Raw genomic sequence first — 25,508 nt, forward strand, 5'->3', positions numbered from 1 at the left:
ACCGCAGAAGAAAGGGGAGCAGGAAGGAAAAAAAAAAGAAATGAAAAAACACAACACAAAGCTTTTGTTCGGATCTCAGAATACCAAGGCTTTGTTTGACTGCCTACGCAGTTTCAAAGAGAAATGTGTAGAATGTGAAGGCACTGGTGTGCGCCGATAAGGCGCCCCAACGCCGAATGAACTCAGAAGCCGATCCGGTTGATCGTGCGAGTGTTTTCAGGGCAAAGGCAAACATTTTATGACGACGTCTGAAGGTTTGAGTGCATGGTAAACAACAGACTGGGGACGTGTGGAGTGAACCCAAGTTCACACGACAAAAGTTATCGCGTGTCACCAGACGAACGGTAGAAAGAAGCAACGTTTCATTTTAACGATTCATATCATCATTTGTGGTTGACGATGTGACTCCGAGTGGATATTGATTCAATTCAATCTGATGTAATGACACAAAAATGATCTTTGGCCCAAAGAAATACCTGGGTACTGAACAGTTCAGGTGAAGTTTTCCAGATTCCTGGGATTTCTTGCCAGATTGTCAAGTGTCAATAAATATGTGTACAAACAAGCAAACAAGTATTAATGGAAAATCCATTCACATTTCAGTTTCAAAAACTGAACCACTGCGGTTTTTCCACATGAAAATAATAAAAATTATTAGAACATTCGAGCACACTGTCTGGTCACATGTCTTTGCAAACTTCAAAGTGTTTCCACAATTTTTTGCTGTCATCACATGTGTGTTGTACACCCCCCCCCCCCCCCCCCCCACGTTGAGAAGTTGATCCAAATTTTTCCTCGCTGAGTCCTTATGTCGTAAATTATGTCTTTGTACTTTCAAAATTAGACTTTCATCATCCGTGGCAAATACGGACGACAATCCATGGTGTTAACGTGCGTCATCACTTGGACACTAGGCATCCCCTTAAATATAAAACAATGTAAATTTTTTTTATTGTGAAAGTACAACAGAAGTTTTTAACTCGAAACCTGTTTCCTGTTTTTCCGACTTTTTGCAAAATCGATGAGTCGATGAACCAGAAATAGAACTTACATTGCGGAGGGACGAACATGAAACACTGACATGACAGAGACGATGTCAACATTCCGACTGATTATTGAATGCTTTTTTTTCATTTTTTATCAATGCAACAGAGATGGTTGTTTATACGCTATAGTAATATAAACCTACTGTGCCTCAGTCCAAATGGTATTTTCCAATCTTGATATAATCGGTTCATTTCATTTGGAAACGATTATTTAGTGGCATTGGTAGATTCCATTACATACTTTCCTCAGATCAATCTAGTTGGATCGTAGGAATAAAAACTGGTTCATGGATTAAGTAGATGTAGTCGTTACATCCCTGGTAGACAATGTTTCTCTGACTTCAAGTTTCCTCCAACTCCTTCCTGTATGAGGACTTTCGGCTCTGGACGTTAGCAACCACTGCTTCCCACTGTTTCTATTTCATTCAATTCAATTTTATTTGTATAGCCCAAATTCACAGCAACAGTCGTATCGATGGGCTTCGTATAGGTTATTGAAAAAGTTAAACATAAAATCAAAAGGATCATGAATACATAGAATTCAATGGGAAACTAAACTACTAAATTGAACTAACTAAACAGACTAAACTAAACTGGCATTCCTGCCCTTATTAGACCCCCCTTCACGGTAAGGAAAAACTCCTAAAAAAAAACTCGGGGGTGCCCACATGAAGGAGGGATCCTCCCCCAGGACGGACAGGCGATTTACCAGAACTCATAGAGAAGAATTAACTTATTTAACAGCCCATAATTTACCATGTATCCACTTGGTCTGGGTTAGTCTAAACTTTAATTACAGAAATGAAAGGCCAGCAATGCAGATCTGCCAGAAAAAATGGGCAGAACTTGAGCTAATCCCTGGATTTTAGGGTTTTGTTTTTCTTCTTACTGAGCTATTCCACCACGACCCTTCACGCTCCCAGTCCCCATCTGTAGGTCAATTCCCTGCACACTCGGGAATAATTATACGCTAACATCCAACACAAAGGCATGTCAGGAAGTTTGGCGTAAGGCAGGTGAATGTGCCGGATGGAGTTTATGCCATGAGTCTCTTATTAAGCCGGCATTAAATATTATGACTAATAATCACATAGGGAGATTAGCATGTTTTCTGAATTTTTTTCTTTTTTTTTTGCGTTTTCTAATACCAGCAGCTCTGCCATCTAAGTCTTACATAATGTCACGTCAGGACTTTTCTGGGAAGTGGATCAGCGGCGGGAGATGAGGAAATAAGCACACGCAACACTTCATGTTTTATGGAGACCTATTGATGAAGGGTGGAACATCAGGCAAAATTAGACCCAGTAATTTGCAGCTTTTTTTTTCTTTTTTGGAAGAATATGTATATAAGTTATCTCATATTTGCTTGTATGCATTACCTAGCTATATAGGTGATATAATCATGTTTGCAGAAGTGTTTGTGTCCAACTCTTTCACAGGAAGGTGGAGGTGAAACTCTCGGAGGGAAAACGACTATCTTAGCGTCTTCAGCATGAGAACTACGTCTTAGCTGTGTCTAAACCTGAAAGTGTTAGTTATCCGTGAGAAAAAGCTTTGCAGGTCCGAACATTGATGTGGGAAGACTGTAATAGATAGACATGTCGCAATTAATGTTTTCTGATCGCACTGCAGCTGTGCTTTTCTGTTTCTCCCTCCCTTTAGAGTTCACCGCATGTGTACTTTAGGGAAAATCCAACAAACTTAATAAAAGAGGAGGCGACAGAATATGCGCCAGAGCGGAGAGAGATTGTTGCTGGGTATTATCTCTGTCTGTTCTCCTCATAGAAGGGTACCTCTGGTCTGTTGCCTTTCTTTCCTTATTTTGTTATTCTGATGTTGCAGGTTGTTTTAACCCAACAGACACTGAGGAAAAGCTGGAAACCCTGGGTGTTGAATTACTGCGGCGGATTACGGGTCCTCACATTTGAAATTGGAAAACAACAAAACCAGTCTATTTGTAGAGAAATTAGTTGTGCATTTTTCGTTTGGTCTTCCATCTGGGCCACAATTATGCAGGAGAATGATGCTTTTAACATATTTTATACTTTGCAAAGGAAGATGTCTGGTTAAATCCATTGCAGCCTTGTTCATAAAAATATCGTTTTTGTCTTTTATCTAGTTTAGACTCCAATTGGACCATTTAAAAAAATAAAAAATCTTTCTCCAACAGAATAAACTACTAAATCTAATTAAATCTTGCAAAAATCTGTGAAGCAATTACTATTATGGGCCATCACGGGCTCTAATTTACAAGCTAATAAATGAAACCTCTAAACCTTAAATTACTTTTAATCATTTTGTTTTATAATTTTTATAATTGCTGGAATGAATTCATCTTTTTAGAAACTGAGTGAAGTTGCTGCTCACAATTTTTTTTTATGAGTCTGGGACAGAAACAGAGTTTTACTCATTCAAAAGAAAGATTCTTGGTCAATGCAAAGTCTGTTGTTGCTATAAGTCAGTCTCATTTTTAAATGAGACAATAAACAGAGAAATGTGATTTCTAAAATCCGATTTACAAACAAAAAGATTCCTGACCTGGTCACTTCACAGTCATTTCACAAAAGCTAAAGTACAGTTTTTGGGATTGATGACCTGTTTGCAGAAATGAAGTCAGCTGTTCCTTCCAAGCAGCATCACTCTGTTATTTGCCTTTAAATCAGGGTCTGGGTGAATACTCAAATCTGATTGGCCGCAGGGTTTCCATTAAAAATTGACAATGAAAAGGCCTAAAAAGATTCTTCTAAAGTTAGGGTTAGGTTAGGGTTTTCTAAAGTAGCCTAAGGTCTGTTTTATGCTTCAAAACAATTTGTAATCGCTCGGGTCGCATTGGTCGCAGGACCATCGGAGCGGAATCGTCCCGATTGCTGGGAAATGTGACACCTGCTCATGATGTCATCCGCAACTGGAATTTTTCACCCGTCACGCGTCATTTGACTAGAATTTATTTCGAGCGATTTGAAGCAAACTCTGTCCAGAAAAATGTCTTTTGAACACAGAAAATGATGACACCTTCACTGAAGAAGTTAGGAAATGCCTAACTTCCCCCCACCTTCACTCTGTATTATTATTGCCTGCCTCTGTTTAGTGGACGACCAATTCCTCCTCTGTCTCATCGTTTAGTTGCGCGTTTGCCAACGTGGCAAGTGTACGATTGAGACGTCCTCCACGTTAAAAATAAACGCTGGAGACAATCGGGTCACTTGAAAAGTCTCAACGCCCCTCAGAATTTCATTTCATTTTTCGCTGACATTCGCAAGCAAAACCAGCTTACAGTAGTATGAACCAGACTGCGCGTGATTCTGGACACAATTGATGCGATGGCTAATCGCTGGGAAGTATAAACCAGGCTTAGGCTATGTTCGGATTCCCTCCCTAGTCCCTAACTACAAAAAAAACTATACAGTGAGGGACTATCGAGAGCTCTGGATTTGTAAAGCAACACTACTTTTTTTCTTTTTTAAACGACAAATATGACCAACTTCCCCCACGTGAAAACCTATAAAGGTACAAAGATTATTTATGAATCCACTGTGTTCTGATGACTGGAGCTCCGTAACTTAGATGATTTATAAAAAGTACATTTTAATATATCATGTTTTAATATAAAAAAACATTCAAAAGCAATGCATTGTGGTCTATATTCCCCAATCGAGTGAGCATTGATACGCACTCGTTTTTCGCAGAGACCTCTGGGAAATTTCTAGTCACCAGATTCAGATAGCTCTACAAAATGACGATAGCACCATATAGTGAGTAGGTAAGGAATTCGGACTCAGTCGACATCTATGTTATCGCGCTGGTCTAAACGCCAGGTGGTAACCAGAAACTTGGCACAAAGGTGGACAGATATTATTCTACAGTTTATCACAGCGACAAGACGGTAGAAAAGATCTCTGACCATTAAATGTCTCTATGATGGACATACCAGTCTCTGAATCAAATCTGAACACTAGCGGTAACATTTCTTTTAGTAATACCACTCGTGAATTTGTTTCTTTGAAAAAAGCAAACTTTAGCTTCATTGTCTGGTCAAAAACAAGCAGTAAGAGGTGAACTTTCCTTCTTAAATGAGGTTTTGTATCACTTCTGACATTTAACATATATCCCACTATTCCCTCCGCTACAACAGAGTGAGGTCGGTGTGGGCTCAGTAGTATCACAGTGTGTAGCAAATAGTCTGCTTAGTGTGAAAAAACTATTTAAACAAAAAAACCAACAAGATTAAAGCAGGAATATTTGATTTAATATTCATTTCTTTTGTAAGTGACCATAGTTTAAGCGGGATAATGGCCTTTGTTGTGTCCATTATCAGAAACGAGTGGATCGACCGACACAAACGCCTCAGCTTTGTCAATTATTTTCTGATAATGGACATCTCATCAGGCATTATCCTTTACTCATCTCATAATCACAGTAACCTCAAATCAGCCACCAGTTGCAACCGTTTCAAACTTTTCTCAACGGGAAAAAGGAGCAAAATACGATCAAATGTGGAGAATGGACGGTGAAATCGGCTGCATCCCAACTCACGAAGCTCTGCAGCACTGTATTGTCAACCTCTGAGTTTACACAAAGATGCTGTGTGAAGATCTTGCGGTTTTCTTTTTACATTTATTTGAATGAATCTTATTTCTTTCGCCCCATTCACCTGCAGCAGTGAAGCAGCACAACGGCCCTGCTTCTAGGATGCTTCGAAAACAAGATGCCATCCTTCTATGATGCCACCACTTTCATCAAGTACAGTGAGTTTCAGTACCGCTTTCATCACGTGCTGCGATGACACCCGTTTGTCCGGCCTTTAAGGGGCCACGTCAGGCCTGAATGGCTCTAATGGCGGTGCTATTGATGGCTGTTTGCCCCCGCCAATCACTCATCCTCCTTGACAAGAGTCTAATTCTCTAATGAAATACATTAATCCAATAAATTATTCTCGGCCGTGATCCATTATGATGCTATTGACTAAATCCAGTCTTTTTGATGACTGAAACTCTGACAAATGTTCCATCATTAAATGGACATTAGACATGGCAGCCCAAGGGAGCGACTGACCTCATTTCAGATCGCCAAAGAACAGACGACTCGTGCATTAGTTACCTTTAGCGTTCAGTTGACCACTGACCTTACGATCATTTGCCTTTGATCGAGGCAGCACTGGTTTCTGGTGGCAATTCCAAGCCTTTTTTTAAAGTTATTTCAACCTATTAATGGCTCGTTCATGGTCAGATTGGAAGAAAATAGGCTGCAGGTTGTGTGGAAAAAAATAATAAAAAATCACCAAAGACTACGAGGTAAGTCTGCCGTTTTATGATTTCCAAACACGGCCGTCTGTGTCACGTTGGCCAACACATCATGCCATGCAACGTTGACATTGATTGGATACTCAAAGAACCAATCATGCTGAAAGGTTGCTGGCGGGTTTGGTGCTTTAGATCGAAAAACAAACGAGCGGTTTGACTGTACTGAAACTCCAAAGGGTAAGTGCAAACACCAACAAAAAGATTACACAATCACAACGTACATTTTGTAAATGTTCCTTGAATGAAATACTGGTCTTTCGTGATACATGCGTAATATACGTAAGCGTTTCTTCCGTTCGTCAATGTGCGTCGAGGATTTCGGTCGACGGGTCTTTACCTGAATTTGGTTTGGAGCTGTTTAAAATTTTGGATCGGTTGAGAATTACGCAATTTATGCGTATTGCGTAAATCTTGTGCAATTGGGCGTGATTTGAGTGAGATGCGTGCGCAAATTTGTGGCTTTCCTTGACTGTTCCACATACGGACTTTTCACGCATGTATCACCGATGTATAACTTTTACGGCACATATGTAAAAATTATCTAACCAACGCCAGATTTGGCTTTTAAGTTGATTTTCGTGTTCTTGGTGTGGTTTATTCATACTTGTTCGGTGGTTTTAACGTGGTTCATTCCTGATACATCTGTGAAAATTTCACGTAAAGACCACAACTTTTTTCATTTATTCCACGTATGACCACATTTATTCCGTGCTCAATGCACAAAACGTATGTAGTGGCTGTGTGACACGGCCTTTAACTCTTAATGTTAGAGGAGGATTATAACGTACTTCTTTCTTAGCACACCAATGCTAAAAAAGTTAAATCAAATGATTTTTGAAAGTATTTACAATTTGCAGCTGAAATATTTAACTATATTTTCCTTGAATTATTGCTTAAAGTCCCACCCCAATCGTCTTTTGAGCGATTTTAAAAGCAGTGGTCTTTTAATTTCATGCCTGTTCTTTTTGTGCTAAAATCGAAAAACTTTTCTAGGACAGTTTCGGCAGAGCACAGAGTAAGCCCGCCCACACTTCCCATCATCCATATCTTTACACATTGGAGACATCAGAATGGGGTGTAGCAGGGAGCTTGTGGGCTGCTGATTGTATTTATCACGTCACAAATAAGGTCCATTTCCTGATTCCCAACGATTTGAATAAAATAAAATAAAAATGCAATTTTGAGCTAAATTTTCATTAAGTCCTCCATCTTCAGAAAAATGCCACAAGAATATGTTAAAAACACCATTTTTATCTAAGTGGGTCTTTAATTCTGACTGAAAAAAACAGATATAACCATAATATAAATAAAGCATGTGGCTTCTCCAATTGTCCACATAGAGGTCCTTGAAAACTTTTGCTCTGCTTCACTTTAAGAAAACTTGAAGGGGGACATTTTTTTCACAGCTCTCGGCATTTGCCTGTACAAGCTTCCTGCAGCCAGCCTGTCAGTCTGTCTGCCTGTCAGAGCATGACAGAAAATCCTGTGAGATTTGTCCATTTTGATTCATCGTGCCCGAGCTAAACTGTCGAGCAGCACCACGGCGCGCCCTCCTCCCCGCCTCGCCCACTTTTGCCTGCAGACGATAATGATGATCATCAAGGAAAGAGGGGAAAAGATGTACAACAAGTCAAGAAGCCATCCACTCGCTAATTAGTAACCCCTTCATTTTTTTTTTAACAAGCAGAACTAATTACAGGAGCTGCCACGACACTGATTTCCCACAAGGCCTTGCCCACCCGAACTAAGCCAAAATTGCTTTCGCTTACTCATCCCTCCAATTAGCCAAGGAGCTATATCTTTTCAAATGAAATGCCGTCTATAAAAACAAATTAATAAATAAAGTTGTTTCATTTTTGCAAAATAAAAAAGACACATACCCCCTAAACTCTTCTTTTTGGTCATTTTCCTGAGAGTGCACTCAGCGCTTGTAAGTGTTTTGTAAAAGCAGTTCTGCGTTCCCCTAATACAGCACTTATTCAAAGTGGGGATGTCATACTTTAGTTAATAAACCAGAGGTAAAAACATACAATAAAAAATCTTTAGTGCTACGTATTTTTAGAGCCAAAAGAAGCTAAAAGAAAGATTTAAAGTTTGTATTTATCACATTACCCCTAATTTACTTCTGTTCATAGCAGTAATGTAACATTTCTGCGTAAAGAACATCCTTTATTGTTATTATGACACGCCTGTACTCCCTTCACGATGCCGCCGCTCCGGTCTATGACCCTGTGCGAGTCTGGACAACCCTAAAACCAGCATGGCGCTAAGGCCTCTGGGAACATAGCTGACACCTCATACTGTACTTTAAAACAAATGCATTTATGAATCGTGGTTTGGTCTACAGATGCCTTTATTCAAAGGAACCCACATAAATAATGGCTGCAAAAGTGTTCAAAACTATCCCACCTAAAAGAGTTTATGAGTTTCAAATGGTACATGGCGGGTTCTACCTTCCTCGAAGACCCAAACCGCCTTACAGTCACAAACCCATTCACACATTCACATGCTGGTGGCGGCTCCGCTGCCAAACACTGGCGCCAACCTTCCACCAGAGGCAAGGTGGGGTTCAGTGTCTTGCCTAAGGACACTTTGACGTATGGGCGGGCAAGGCGGGAATCGAACCTGCAACATGGGATAATGGGTCTTTAATCTTCAGATCAGAGGTCAACTGCCCTACCCCTGCGCCACGGCCGCCCAGTTTTAGTATTGCACTTGTTTTTCTGGAGAGCACCCATTCTGAAAGGCATCCAAGACACGCCTCAAGATGGCAAACTCTGAATCCTCCATCCATCCATTACTTATTCAGTTTTGGACTATTGTGAAAGCCGTCTTAGGGAGGATGCCCAGATATCTATCCCTCATCCAGCTCTTCTCGTAGCATGACGAAGCTCTCCCTGTCCCGCCGTGACACTGAATCTCTCCAGCATGCATGATGTGTGCCTCAGCACCTCCTCTAGGTTGAACAGCCTCCTGACCAGATAAAAGTTAAAGTCTCATTGTTGGCAGCCGTCCAAACCCCTCTAACATCTCTTGAAAAGGAGGAGTACAGGCTCGTTTAAGAGGTCTTCCCGGTTACTAAAGCTGTGTGCCTTTCCCATAAGGGAATTCTATTGAAGCCTACAAAGAAATGTAATTTTTGCCGCCGGCATTTGTGACCTCTACTGTTCACATCTACAGCGTATGGCTGTAGGTGAGGAATGGAGCAGAAACGGAGATCTTGGCTTTCTGACTCGTGCCTTTTCACAGCCAAGGACTAAAAATAAGAGTGGCTCATTCGTTTGTATCAATGTTCTTTCTAGCTTACAGAGTGGTGTGAAATGATTGTAAATCTGACCATTTCATGTCCCCAGAGTACCTCTTCAATGCCAACAATGTGCTAGTTTTTCTGATGTTCTTGGCTTGTTCACATCAAAAATGATCTCATAATCATAAACATGTATTTAAGTCCTGCTCTGATCCTCTTTTGATCTATGTTCAAAGCGTTCCTAGTGGTCTTTTATTTAGGGTTATGCTGGTTTTTTTTAGCCAAAATCAATGTCATTTTCTAGGACACAGTTTCTCCAGGGCGGCAAAAGTTCTTCAGAAATACACCTCTGAGTTGTGGGCGGGGCCATTGATGTGAAGCACCCCCTCCCCCCTTCCCTTACCCTCCCTGTTGCTGTTTATGCTGTCCTGTTAACTTGCAGCCCCTCACACCCCTAATGTAACATTACCGGTGCAAGATACATGGAGCGGAGTAGGAAGTGGCCCGCCCAGTTTATTTTAACATCACAAATACTAATTTTTATAACTGATTTTTTACGTCTGCTTCTGATTCAAGACAATTCGAATAAAAAAGATACCTATAATTGCAAGTTTGAGCTTATTTTATCCTAATATCTGTTCTTCATCATGAGAAAAGAAGTCACAAGATAGTGTTAAAAACACCATTTTGTTTGGAACGGATCTTTGAAACAACTAGGAAGTGCTAGTTTTTTTTTTACGTGTAATTTTCCCTTTCAGACTACACTTAGCTGCAGATTACAATAGTGGTGATATTACCGGCAAGACAGTGTGTTTGTGGGATTCAATTCAATTTTATTTCTGTAGCCCAATATTACAACAATAGTTGTCTCAGTGGGCTTTCTAATAAACATGAAATCATCAGTAAACTTGCGACATACAGAATGTGGTGAAATACTTGGAGCATTGTGCGTCCTTAATGCTTCTGGAATATTCCAACAGCAAGTGGCTAATGTTACTTCAGTACTTTGACTCCGTGCTGACCACGCCCTTTGTCTTTGTTACTCATCATCATTATCATCATCATCATCATCATCCACATGCAGCAGTTCTGACCATGGACTTCCTTTGTTGTCCCGTCAGCAGTCGATTCCTATTTAAGCCAAAGTGCTAATGCGAAATACAATTACCTTGCAGAGGAGAATGGAAGTATGAAGATTTAGTTTCATGTCGGTCTCTCGCTTTAAATGAGAGCAGACGATTGAATAAAAACAGAGGCCTTTAACCCTTGTGCTATCTTAGATGACTCCACCCTTACATTGACGTGTTCTCCCTACCATGACAAAGGTGGATAAAGGTGGAAAGATTTCATGTAATCCATGGACACCAGTGAAGATCACAAATCATTGAAGAAAAAAGGTTCAGAGCACTGTCTAGTGGGTATAGATGACCCAATTCCCAATGTTAAAGTGCCTAGGATAGCACAAGGGTTACCTTATACACCCTCACATCCCCAGCCTTACGTTGCATTTACTACGATTTGAATAGAGAAATACTCAGAAATGCAACTCTTGAGCTTAATTTTCCAACTATATGTCCTCCATATAATGGACATTACTTCAGCAAAGTAAAAACTTTCTGATTGTGACATTTTAGATATTTTAATTCGCATTTTTTCCCAGATTTTGAATGGGTAAATAAAGGGATAATTAAAATTAATTTGCATATTTACTCAGCAGACCAGCAGTAGAACATTTGAAACCACAGAGAGTTTCTTTTTCTCTTCCTCAGTAAGACCCTGAAGGTGAAAAACGGAGGCTTGCAAGAAACTGAAACCCTTATTGATCAAAGGCTATTTTTGAAACTGACATTGTAGCTGCACTGTAAGAGCATCATTTGAAGGGCACAGCGAACCCTGTCTTATCAAATGATAACGCAGAGCGTGGAAAAATGTGCTAATGGTTGGAGTTGACCAACAACTGGTGGGTCTTAAATGCTCAACTCATCCTTTTTCAGGAGGAATTTTTTTTTTGTGACCCTCATCATAAGGCACACTAATCTGCAGCAGCTGAGCATTAAATCAGCTCAGAGTTGGGGTAATAAAAGTTATTTCTGGACTCCTGGGAGCTGATGTCTGGATCATGCGGCATGCATATGTATAGATCCCAGAGATTGCTTGATGCTGCACAGACAACCTTTAGAAACTTAAAGCCTAATGTAAGATTGCAGACCCTCAGGAGGAAGAGCAGAGGTCAAATAGGTGACCTCAACCCTTGTGCTATCTTAGGCACTTTAACATTGGGAGTTGGGTCATGTAGACCCACTAGACAGTGCTCTGAACCTTTTTTCTTCAATGATTTGTGAACCTCACTGGTGTCCATGGATTCCATGAAATCCTCTCCACTTTTATACTCCACCACCTGGGGAGTGGGAAAGAGGGAGAGTACATGAGTGCCCTCCAGATCCCAGTTGGGTCATCCGTGCTCCTGTACCTGACCGTGTACCTCGTCTCTGCTCCTGCTCCTACACCTGGCTGTAGATCCTGTCTCCGGCTCGTCTTGCGCCCCCAGCCGTCCCCCAACTTCATCTGGATGAAGATCATTTGCTGGACTTTAAATATGTAGTTGTAGAGTTAGATAAGTCCCAAGTTAGACAAGTCTTCTCTATGAGTTCTGGTACATCGCCTGTCTGGCTGTCACGTCAAGCCACTCGGTCACGTTTTAAAAATCCATCCACTACTTTCATAAAATGGCAGCGCCGACCGCTAATTTGAAACATCCACACTAGCAAAGTTAACAAAAAAACAAACGCATTTGGAAAGTTTCTTTTCACAGAAAAGAGCCCATGAGAAAGCAGAAGAAGAGCCTTTGACTTCAAAATAAAATAAATCAGCATTAAACGGACAAAAAACCAGGAGTCTTTACTCCAAATATGGATTTATTGTGACTGTTGTTGATATAATAATAATACAGAATATTCAGCAACCAACTGTGTAACGTAATGAGGATGCTACTAATAAAGTCGCTCAAATGGTGGATTCACGTTTAATAATGTATTTAGAAAATACCAGTCTTTTTTTTATTTAACAGTCGCACCTTAAAGTTTGACGAGGCTGAAGCTGGCATCTGATTTTTTTAGCTTCCAGTTTGACAGCTATGGGTTAAGAGAAAGTTTACATCACATTTTCATGGTTCATACATAAAATCTAGTGAAGTTTAAAGTACGGTTGGGCGATGTCCCCATAAATTGGCAGTTGACGATGTTTGCATTCAACTATCGGGATGGACGATGATATCGTCGAGGGGGGGCTATTTTTAATTTTTCGTTCTTATATAATTGCTATTTGTCATTTTACTTTATTACTTTATTTGTTTTATTTCCCAAATAATGACTCATCTGCGATGATCCAGTCTAAACTGAGGGAAGTGACTTTAAAAAAAATCACATAAACAAAATAGAAAAGATGGTCTGGTCCTGCGTTTGATTAGACCGGTGGAGCGAGCGACCGTGTTTCTAGCAGAGCAGACGGACTTACAGTTTTGTGTTTTAGGGGAAGTAAGGATGCTTTGTTACGTGTGGGAGATTTAGGACTGTGATCCGTCCCGCAGCTCTACGTGAACGAGCAACCGGAATTTAGGAGAAGCAGGTCTCCCTGTAAAAGTGTGTCGGGGCAGAGCTCGGAGTGCTAGCTCACGCAGTGTGTAAGCTTCGAAGCAGAAAGGCCGCTCAGTCCTTAGAAACCATTCAAACAATCACGTGGATTTGTGTTTCCAGTCGTGTCCCGACAAAATAAAGGCTGATGTTATTCCCACATATTTACGTGCAGCCAAGATGCAGATTGCAGTGTTTCACGCATGGATTTATGTTCATGCTAATGTTGTTAGCCCGTGTTAGCATACTGCTAATCCTGGCTTCCGGCTCCGTTTTTCAACAGAAAAAGCACTGACCACACGGATTAAAATTAAAATGATGAGCGAACAGGCGCTTCATAATAACCGTAACATTAATGAAAGAATGTTTAGGAGATCATCATCTCTATAATACCGTGCTGACGTATCTGTATGTAGCCGCTCGGCGGAAGTAAGTTTCGCTTCCGGTTTTTAAAAACACTACTGTGCATGTGCGAATGATTTATTCCGACCGAAAGTGTGACCCATGTGAATGTCTTTTATAATCTGAAAAAGTTTTTCTGGGCCCATCTACATGGTTGGATTCTAATCCGAGCATTGATCCCATCAAGATATTTTGCACATGTAACCGCGGCTTACAGGGTCGACTCGCAGCGTGGCGGGGGCGTGGCATCACGATGGTGTCTCTCCATCGGAATGTCAGTCAACCATCACGATGGACGATGGTATCGGCACAACCCTAGTTTAAAGCAGCTGTAGATACTTTCCAGAGGGATTAAGATAAACCTTCCCCTAAAAAGTTAAGAGAAAATGGAAAGTTTTGTCTGGCAGTAATCCTTGTGCTATCCTAGGCACTTTGACATTGGGAGTTGGGTCATCTAGACCCACTAGACAGTGCTCTGAACCTTTTTTCTTCAATGATTTGTGATCTTCACTGGTGTCCATGGATTTCATGAAATCTTTCTACCTTTATCCACCTTTGTCATGGTAGGGAGAACACGTCAATGCAAGGGTGGGGTCATCTAAGATAGCACAAGGGTTAAATTGGTCGGTGGGCTAAAAAAAGGTCGGAGACCGCTGGGCTACAGTAACTTTGCGCTACAAACTAATATTTTAGCACACGCATCAACAAATGCCGAACAATAATTCTGGTTAACAGTGAATGATGTCCCATCAGAGTAGCAGGCTTTTCACATTTAAACCAGAAAAGACGGAGTCAGTGATGAGCGACTGTTGATAAAAATGTACAGAAGAGCAGTATTATAATTTAGAACAACATGCAAAGCAGCCATCAGCACCTGTGTTGCTAATGAGAACTTTCACAATTATCATCACTGAATGGAATTAAATTGAATTTGGATGAAAGCAGGGCGCCTGCAAGGAAGAGCAGACTGCTGGGAGAGAGCTGGCTGAATAATTGCAGACAATAAGAACAACGCAAGGAGAGAAGAAATTCAAATAGCTGTCGCATCTGCCCCCCCCCCACATACCGATGCTGCGTGTTTTGATCCGTCGTTATTTTCCTGTAACCTTTTCTCAACCGACTTGTCCAGGCTGAAAACAAGGTAAAGCCTCAAAGACAGAAAAGTTAATTATGAGCTTGACGGCACTGCTCATTCCTCTTCTCGTCCTCAGGCGAGGCGCCACAGCTGGAATGGATGATAAAATGGGTAGTTCTCATCGTCATGGTGAGATAAAAGTTCTAGGCTTTTGTTTTTTTTTTAAGTACCAGTATAGCAAAGCATTAAAACTGCTTTTGTTTCACATGATTTCAGAGCAGTCTGACTAGTATGCTTTAGCTGAATTACAAAATGCATTTTAACCCTTGGGCTATCCAGGCACTTTAACATTGGGAGTTGGGTCATCTAGACCCACTAGACAGTGCGCTGAACCTTTTTTCTTCAACGATTTGTGATCTTCACTGGTGTCCATGGATTACAGGAAATCTTTCCACTAAGGCTACACGATATGAGGAAAACTCACGATATGCGATATTGGTGATTAATAATGCGATAAAGACAGAATTTACGGTATATAAACATACAGCAAAACAACCAAAAACATAATTCCCATTTCATTGCAAAAGTTTAAAAATTATACTCCAAATGATCCTCGTTGTCATAGGACGCGAACATCTAACATAATAGGGCTCCATCTGATTGGTCAACAACGTGAAAGGGTCCATCCTAATGGTCAAATGCATAAAGGGATTTATTTGATTTGTTAAAAGCTTCAAGTTCACATAAGATTATTTTAGCATATTTAAGGTAACCATTTATTGCAATTTTCTCTGTCTTTTGCGATATGCATATTGATGTCGCAATAACGATAAATTTGCGGTATATTGTGCAGGCCTACTTTCCACCTTTATCCACCTTTGTCATGGTAGGAAGAACACGTCAGTGCAAGGGTGGGGTCATCTAAGACAGCACAAGGGTTAAACATGTTCTTCTTATTTTTTTGCCTGTATCTAATGATCAGTTGTAAAAGTGTTCCCAGGGGTCTTTAAATTAGGGTTATGCCGTTTTTAGCTAAAATCAAATGTTAGTTTTTAGCAGGAGTTAATCAGAAATTCACCTCGGAGTTATGGGCGAGACCGTTGGCGGAGAGTAAGCCTGCGCTCATTACCCATCATCCCTTCGTTTACACTCTCTCCAGGTAGCTTACAGCCTCTCAAAAGCCCAACCTAACACTAGCTGTGCAATAAAAATGGCGAGTAATATTGGAGCTATCCACCCAGACAGTTTTAAACCAGATGCCAGGTCAGACGAGGAAAAACAAAGACTTACGGGGGTCTATATGTCTGCAAGTGGATGCATCAGAATGGAGGGGAGCTTGTGGCTTGCAGTTGTACATTGGTCTTCGTCTAGGCCTCTTTCCAAGTAGTTTCAAGATCATCATCAGTTTACTGACATAAGTCTGAAAAAGTCCAAATCATTTTAATCCGGTAAATCTCGTGAATCTCGCTCCAGGCTTTTTTTCTTTCACAGTTCTATTCTGAAACACACACCTAGGTGTGTGAAATTTGTTCTCCGCATCCCCTGGGGGAGCGGTGAGCAGCAGACACAGCTGCGCTCGGGAACCATTTGGTGGATTAACCCCCCAATCTACCCCTTAATGCTGAGTGTCAAGCAGGGAGGCATTGGGTCCCATTTTTAGAGTCTTTGGTATGACTCGGTCTGGATTTGAACACCCGACCTTCCAGTCACAGGGCGGACACTCCACCACAAGGCCACTGAGCTGGTTGCTGGTTGATATTCTAGCTGGTTTTGGAATGAACTTTTTTGGTTCTGCTGAGGAGGCTGAGAGCCTGAGGGGTCTTTTAAACAAGTCCACATTCACACCACTTTAAGTAGAACCACAAATTGAACACAATACCTAAAGAAAATAACACAAATAGCTCCTAGAAGAAGTGTTCTGTAACCAGAACCAGCACAGAACCCTTTTAGTATACAAGTCCCACATGTGAAAGGGCGAGCTTTGAAAGCGTTGAAGCTTGAGCAATCTCTCAAAATTTTTCAATCTTACATCCTTGCATCTTAAAAGCTACCTGCCACAATCATGCAAATAAAAACATAAAATAGCTTGCAGATTTCAGGGAAGAAAAACAAAAACCTTAAATTACAGAAACAATGTATAGTGCTTTGGAGTCATCAAATCCAAAACAGCATATCTGCTGCCAAAGATGAGGATGAATATGAGGAAAAGAAACAATTTGAGTGATTAATAGGTGCATTTCTTGGATTTCAACAAAAAAAATATGTAATCGTGGATGAGAAAAAAAATCTACTTCAGTTTAAACACCTTTCACGTAGCTGCTTTAACCTTTGCTACGTTAACCAGAGGCATAAATTCAACATAAAGCTACCAAGGCCACTTCTACAACTTTCTTTTCAATAGTATCGTAAATGCTTTCACAGAATTGATGGTTTGAAACTGAAGGACAGTGGCATGCAGTGAAGAAATGTAGAAAAAATAAAGAAAAAGCAATTTATCTGAGTTTAATCACAAAAGTCATTTTGATTCATCTGAGTGAAATTGTGAAAATCCAAAGCTTTTCTGTAATTAAAAAGCCATTTTTAGAGCTGTGTTTACATGAAATTACCGCAACACCTGCTTTTATTACCCAAACAGATGTAGTTTATATTTTTGGTTCAGGCTGACAGAGCCCATCTGGACTTAGCCGAAAATTAGCCCGTCATTTGTCATAATGGAAAATAATCCGCCGCACACGTCACACACGACCAAGATAAACAGCCGGAGCCTTGTGCTGCAGTGGGCCGGGATGGACACTCATTTCCACGGACTGGATAAAAATGCTGGAAGGACAGTGTGTGAGAAAGCAAACAAGGCCTGTGTTTTAAGCAGGTAGCAGGTGAGGCATCATTGGCATGCACGGCACTGCTGCACCAATGTCCTAAATCTTCAGAGCAGAAACAGCCCCGCTCCCTGCGCAGAATCTGCTTTGTAGCCAATCTTTGAAGCACATCCTGATGGAAGATCTCGCCTCCATGACACTATTTATAGCTTGGTAATGCATCAGAGGTCGCGTCTTTCTATCTCAGCAGAACCAACATCTGCTTCCACACACGCCGGCTTATCAAAAACCGACGACAACAGGTATCCAATAGCACGGCTGGTTGCAGAATCCGTCTTCAATTTGCAGCAACGGATCGTTCCATATATAATTTCTGATGCTGTGCTTTTATAATCTCATGACACCGCCACACCTTGATGATATTTTCCTGCACATAATCAAAATGTAGGTATCATTACAGCATGTCCTCTTTAGCCCCTGGTGTTCACCCTGGCTTCTTCTTCTTCTTGTAAAAAGTTTGGTGTGAAATGAAAAGCAGTGCAGATCTTGCAAATCTTGCTCCAGGCTTTTTCTTTTACAGCTCTATTCCCATATATGACAGACTTGGTGTCATAGGATTCCAGCCGAGCACAAACTGCAAGTTTTAATTTCTCCCTTATGATCTATTTTCATACCGTTGGCATGTCCATGAATTTAAGGAGTCGCCATACGCACATCACTACCAAATCAGAGTCCTTAACTGGTCAAAGTTTAGCTGTTTGACATTCAAGTAGTAGAAAGTTAAGCTGGTTGGACTCTTAGCGTGTTCGATAATGCCCAGTTTGTACGTAATGCCAGAGACTGGACTTATGTGAAGGTTTTGAACATGGAAGCCTGAAACGCAAGTTTACGGGTGTTCATGTTGACCTTTCATTGCAATTGGCTGCTTGTCACGGATTAGTCAAAGTTTGACCTGGTTTGAACCATCAATTTGCGTACAATAGCCACAGGTTTTGGACGTAGAGCTTGAAAACCGTCTTAAAACGATTCTTAGAGGAGAGTTTTAAGCGTAGAAGCCCAAAATGTGCATTATTCAAGTTTAAATAGACTTCATTGAAAACTGACGATGTGTATGTAGCTTAAAAAATCCCCCTAGATCAAGGGTGCCCAATAAATCAATCGAAGGAAGTGTGGGTGGACTCTGGGCCATCAAAGATAAATGAAAATTTAAAAAACAACGACACATATATATTTATATATTGAAATAAATCGCCATCACCGTAAAGTACATCTCTTGATCGTCATCCTCTGACTCATGCGTCACCCCACATGCATTTTTAACTACACCACTGGCACATATAGAGTTTTTCTTCCTCCAACACTTCAGGAATGTGTGAGTTCAGCGTCAGACTCCCAACTGTGGATTCAGCAGCTAATGTGCCCTAACTGTGGGCAACACTTGCCTTAGATCGTACCATTGGCTTGTGACTCCATTATCCTTTGTAAAATCATCATGCACAATTTGAAAAGGGTTGGCTAATCTGATCTGACTGAGCCAGTATTTTTCAAAAGCATTCGGCCAGTCTATGAGAAAGAGGCCACAAGATAACAAGATAAACCTGGACCAGCTTAGGGATGTGCTTCTGAGGACGTACAGATGATGAAAGACCTTTCTTATGTCGTGTACAGGAAGATGGCACTGCCTCTGCTAATGAAGCCGACTCTATTCTGGGCCTAAACTAACCTCTTCAAAAAGGAGCTTGAAATGGCAAAAATCCCTATAATAGCCGCTGAAAGAAAAGCTGTAACGGATTGCCTCACTGGGCTGCTGCTTTTTTACGAAAGCAAATGAAAAGCGTCAGTGAAACGAATATTTCAGCAGGACATCGTCAGCATGCAAAGCTTGCACATGCTGTTGCACTTCCAGTGAAAAAAAAATGGCTGGAGCAGAGAAAGGCACGCATCCATCTTGCACGGGAATGATCATGGAATTCTCATCCAAGTTTGTGGGGCTACAGAAGGAGTCATACCTTTGGCTGTGACCTCGAACTGTCGCCGGAGTCTGCACACGGAAGATTTACTGTATGTATGAATGTGAGATGCATTCAGATGAGGCAGCATGAAATAAGTGACCTTCCTGGGCAATCTACTGCACATGATGAGTGTGATTGGACCTTTGTCCATGGGAACAAATTGTTTCATGTTACGTCACCGACCACAGCAAGGAGCTTACCAGTAAAAGAACATGCAACAGTCTGCAAAAAACGACGCAGTAAAATCCTGCTATTCTTCGACAATTAAATGCACAAAACAGCAAAGACCGATGAAATTGCAGGGAGCAAAAACTGATAACGTGTAGTGTCAAACTCGAATGCAAGCTATATATTCACAGCTTTGGAAGAAGCAGCGTTCTGTCTACCGACAGCTTACTGGCAGGCTTAGAAGGTCTTCACATCTGACATCATCCTGAATTCTGCTCTTTACAGTTGGGATTCATCCGAACATACATTCCCCATCATGGTATGGTTAAGATTGCTCCAAAACAACACTTCTCTTTTTTTTTTAAAGGCAGAGGCAGGTATAGCAAAGCCTCCTGACAGATGTGTGCATCAGATATTGCAGCTTCAAGAGGGAAAAATCTACAAGACTCACTCTGATGAAAATGGTATTTTTGGTGTTTTTAACATGTTGTTGTTGCATTTTTGTGATGATGGAGGATATATATTAAGAAAATTAAGCCTTAAACTTCTTATTTCTTTCTCGTATTTCTTTATTCAAATCATTGTGAATCAGGAGCAGACGGAAAAATGCTGTTTGTTAAGATCTTATTTATAACGTAGGAAATACGCCGGGCCACAAGCTAAATGTTCTGCTCCATTCCGATGGATCCACTTGAAGATGGCTAGATTGGGGGTGTGAGGGGCTGCAAGCTAACTAAACAACACGTAAACAACTTTCAGTTATGAATGACGGGAAGGGGGGATGGGGTTGCTCCACGCTCCAGTGGTTTCACCCCAAATTCAGAGGCAAACTTCTAATGAACTATTGCCGCTCTGCAGAAACTACTGTATGTCCTAGAAAACACTATAGACATTGTGACTGTGGCTAAAAATGGCATAATCAGAAACAAAAGACCACGGGGTACACTTGAAAAATTGATCGAAAGATGATCGGAGTGTTCTTTTAAAAATAAATTTGGGAAAAGAAAAGAGTAAGCGTTGATCCCATGTTTTCTCTACTTTCCTAATTTTGTTTTTGACCGCATTACTTCACTTTATCTTTTAGGAATTTAGCTTTTCACTATGATATACCAGCGCTAAATGTGCATTAGCATTCAGTAAAAGGCGTTAGCATCTTGCTAGTTGTGCATTAGCAGGATATAATATTGTTAAATATTGTTTAATTGTGAAAAAGCTTCATTGTCGCAAAATTAATGGCAGTCTAAACAAAAACCGGCAGATGTGCGTAGATGCGGGACCCTAACGTTATTTACAGAACACTAATACCATATGAACTCTTCTGTGTAAAATAAGCTTTCTTTTCCGATACTTTTTGAAGTATTTCAATATTTTGGATACATGTTTTATTCTATTATTCGTTTTTTTGTCCGCTGTAGACGAGGAACCAAATGCAGAAAATAGATCGGTATCCTGAAACAAAGGAAACTGCTTCAGATGTCTTTGCATTTAGCTCAACTGGGCATGCACCGATGGCCTTTTTTTCTCACTTTAGAACAAGCAGAGCTCATTTTCCAGCCCCAATTGATCGAGCCATTGACTATTGGCTATAGAAAACGTAGAGTGCATTTCTTTAGCTGCGATAAGCCTAATGAAGACCGAGTGTGAAAGAGTCCATATGTTGTCTTCTCCTCCAACAACTTCACCTTTCTGAAAACAGAATCCACGACTTTTAGCTTTTCTCTAGACTGTAGTTTACAGACTGCAGTGTAGCAGAAATTATTGTTGATTGATTGTGATGATAGCGCTGAGCTTGATGTAGCAGCTGCTGCAGGGAAGTGAGATCTGACAGTTCTGTTAGTGTTCTATTGATGATGCTAGACATCAGCCCTGAGGAGAAAAAGAAAAGAAAAAAAAAGAGAAAAAAAAGACATCCCTGATATGTTCAGTGATGGAAAAGTGCATCTCGCTTTTGCTATTGAACTTTCTGCCTGCGAGCCACATTATTCTGGAAAATAAAAGACACAAAGTAATCTATTTTTGTGATATGAGGATCAACACGCTGACAACAAACATGAAGAGTTAAAAAAAAAGGGGAAGAAAGAGAGAAAGCAACACAAGGGGTTTACGTAATGAGATTAAAGGCAGTACTCGTGGAGTTTGGAACGGACTAATGTGAAACATCACACGGCAGTCCATATTTACCTCTTAATCTGATTTTTTTCTGTAGCGAGCTGCAATAAACAGCATTTTTCCTGTTTTGCAGCATTCATACATGTAGCTGTCCCATCATTTCTTTTTAGGTCACTGCCTTCATTTCTGCCTTGTAAAACCGTGTGGGAGCATCCTAATATCTGGAAAGCACATTTTAATCATCGTTTTTGCTCAAGGGCATCATGTAAAACGACACCCTTGTGTCCTGACAGAGCAAGACTTCCCACCTGAGCTCCACTGGATGGGCAACAGAGAACACCCTTGAAATGATTAACTAACGCTGACTCACTTTTAAAAGTACCGTACTTTCACTGTAAGGTGCACATAAAAGCCCTAATGGTGTGCTTTATAATTCAGTGGACATTATGTATGGATTAATTCTGGTTGGGTTTACTAATGTTGAAGAGATTTTGAGGGGTACACAATTCTTTCTCAAAATGCCAGTCGGTTTTTAAAGGGCCTATATCACGCATAATCCATTTTTTGAGTTTTTAAGAATATTATAATGTTTATTCCTCACTATAAATGACCCCAAAGGGATATTTTGATCCGTTCACGCATCTGAGTATTCCTCTAAAAACCTGCGTTCTGAGCACCAGCCCCTCCCAACCCACGAAAACGAGCAAGTTCTCACATTGTGACATCACAAAGTGAAGAACAGCCCCTTCCAGGAAGAGCCTGCACTGCCAGCACCACCCCAGGCTAACACAAACACCCGTTTTCTCCGCAGAGCTAGCAGTGTTTGTCAAAAATGCTTTCATTTTATATGCACATTACAATCTATATTTACATAACTTTGGATGTCGTTTGCTTTCTAGGGCAAGACGCAGACCACGCACACAGAGCGAAAGGCGGTGCCTTAGAGATCATGTAGTCTTACTTCTGAGTTGGAAAAGAGCTCGGGTTTAATAACCAATACTACTTTTTAAAAACTGTTCTTTTGTGTGCCACAGGTAATATATTATTATATACATGGTTATTGTTTACTATAAATGGCTTAAAAATAGTATGATATAGGCCCTTTAAAAGATACAAAATAAGGGTGGGCGTTAGCCGTGCTACCGCAGCTAACATGTACGCAAGAACTTTTATTATCATTCAGTCATTCATTCATCTTCTTCCGTTTGTCCCTTTCGGGGTCATGGGGCTGCCGCAGCCTATCCCGGCCACTTACAGGCTTTTATTATGCATTACTAAAAAGGCAGTAGTAACGTTTGTTTTATTGGCATCAGTCTTTTTGTGTGTGTGTGTGTTAGAAGTCAAAGGCAGTATGCTAATGTGGCTAACGCTTCTAACATGGCTAGCATGTCGAACATCACAAACAAGTTCTAAAGTTACTGTTAACACGGTTAAGTAGGGGGTTAATGGCCGACGAAGTGTGCATTATCACTTTTTAACGCATGCTTCCACGAAGTGCGTTAGAAAGTGATAATGCAAGATTCAAAGGACCTTAACCCGCTCATACTATGGTCACTTACAAAAGCAATAAATATTAACCAGTTTTTAGTCCTTAATTCTTGTTTTCTTCCCGATAACAAAAAGCGGACTATTTGTTACATTATCATGACAAGGCAGTCAAGATTGAGCTATATAAAGCAATATATATATATATATATATATATATATATATATATATATATATATATATATGCTGATCGTCCCAATGGGTTGAATAAAGCATCAGTTCAGAGAGAAAGTTCATCTCTTGCAGCTTGTTTTTGTCCAGATGATGAAGCTAAAGGTTGTTTTAAAGAAGCCGGCGCAGTGATACAGAAGATTTGAGATGGGTGACCAGAACTTCTTTTTTGGGGGGTGCGGTTTTCACTTTTTAAACGCACACCTAGCAGCCAATCAGAATCGAGTATTCACCCGGACCATGGTATAGATATGAATTAATTCTGGTTAAATGATTACTGATTTTTAAGCAATTTTGAGAGGTAAAGAGCACTCTGTCTAAATGTCAGGCCGTTTTCTGCTAACAAGGTTGGGTGTTATCATAAATACGCTAACGCAGCAAGGTTGGGAGTTACTGTCAATATGCAAATGTGGCTAATGTGTGGCGATGTCGAACTGCATTTTATTTACGTGTCAATAACAAGGTTGGGAGTTACTGTCAATATGCTAATGTGGCTAATGTGTGGCGATGTCGAACAGCATTTTGTTTACTTGTCAATAACAAGGTTGGGAGTTAGCATAGTCACAGCAACGTTTAGTTTATTGTTATCAGTCTGGTTTTTTTTTATGTTGCAAACAAGGTTAGGAGTTACAGGTATTGTGAATATGCCAAAGCCAACGCTTCTAAAAGTAGCTTGCGTGTCTCAAACAAGTTTTAGGGTTACCGTGAACATAGTTCCTAAAGTCTGACTGACTGAGACTTATCGCTGATTATTTTATTTGGCTTAAACCAGCTTATTTATTACCTTAAAATGAGGTGCACCCTTTAGTGTGGAAAATACAGTAATTCAAAATACTAAAGAAAGAAAAAGGGGCATTTTACAAGTAACCTTAGTCATTTTTGTCCTTGCCATCCTATATTACACTCCATCACTACTGCATGAATTAACACACGCACACACCCGACTGGTGTTATAAATTAAATCTCAAAATAACACTTGCGTCTTGAAATACACGTCCCAGAAGTGTCAAACCTTGATTAAAACGGGTGTTTAGATGATTATGTTTTAATGATATCGCTTCTCTGTAGTTCTATTAACCCTGGAGATAGAAAAATAAAAGGTTGGCTGACTATAAACGTCAAGTAAATTCATATTTAAACAATTTCTTTTTCTCTAAATAATTTTTTTATTTATTTTTATACTTCAGCAGATGACGCTAAAAGAAGATGATTTGCTTTTTTCACAATCTAAATCAGTTGTGCACGATCCGAGATGAGGATTAATACCCAAGCTCGATCATTATGTGTGTCTTGTGCTATTTTTTTCAAGTTGTTTTTCAGCAGAAAATGATGGACATGAACGCCACTCTTGGCCAAAATACCCACAATCCATAGCAGCTAAAGGTCACCCTGGTCTTCTCTGGCTCTCAGCCAATGCACCTCTACTCCGAGTTAAAATATAGCACAAGTGTGGTTGAATCGTACAAAAAAGAGCTGCTTTGATGTTTAGATTTTTTGTTCCAAATATTGTGCAACCTGCTGTTTAAATACTCTTTAAGTACTTGAATGAAATCCAAATTTAATGAGAGCTTTAGAGTTCAACTTTGTGCGAATTTCATTTCCACCTCGTGTTACAAAGAGAGCTAAATCTGGCTGGATAATCTCTACACGGCTATCAAATTACACCGCAGTATCTTTTGCCCTCCGGTGTCATTGAGTGGGTCAGTGTCAGGTGAAAAAACACAAAGGGTTCCTACTAGTTCTGCTCCCTCTGTAGTCTCTCTGCGTGAGTAAATAGGGAAACACTGCAAAGGTTGACAGATAGGGAAAACAAAAACTGAAGTTGTTTCCTGAATGTGTCTGGATCGAGTTAATAACGTGGTCTTTCACAGGAAAGAGGGGGGAAAATAGTTCTTGAGATTTTCCAAGGGATTTGTTTCTCAGACTGGGACACAATTTGTAGAGCTTAACCCAGAATTACACATTTGTCTGTGTTTTATTAATC

At 40.4% G+C, this 25,508-nt stretch overlaps 1 protein-coding gene across 8 annotated transcripts in view; it reads right to left on the reverse strand.

The window, feature by feature from the left end:
• Positions 1-25,508, reverse strand: part of slc24a2 (solute carrier family 24 member 2) — a 76,963-nt gene that overhangs the window by 36,996 nt on the left and 14,459 nt on the right. The window lies entirely within an intron of this gene.

This window comes from Oryzias latipes, chromosome 18 (genome assembly GCF_002234675.1).
Source record: "Oryzias latipes chromosome 18, ASM223467v1".
Classification (NCBI taxonomy): Eukaryota; Metazoa; Chordata; class Actinopteri; order Beloniformes; family Adrianichthyidae; genus Oryzias; species Oryzias latipes.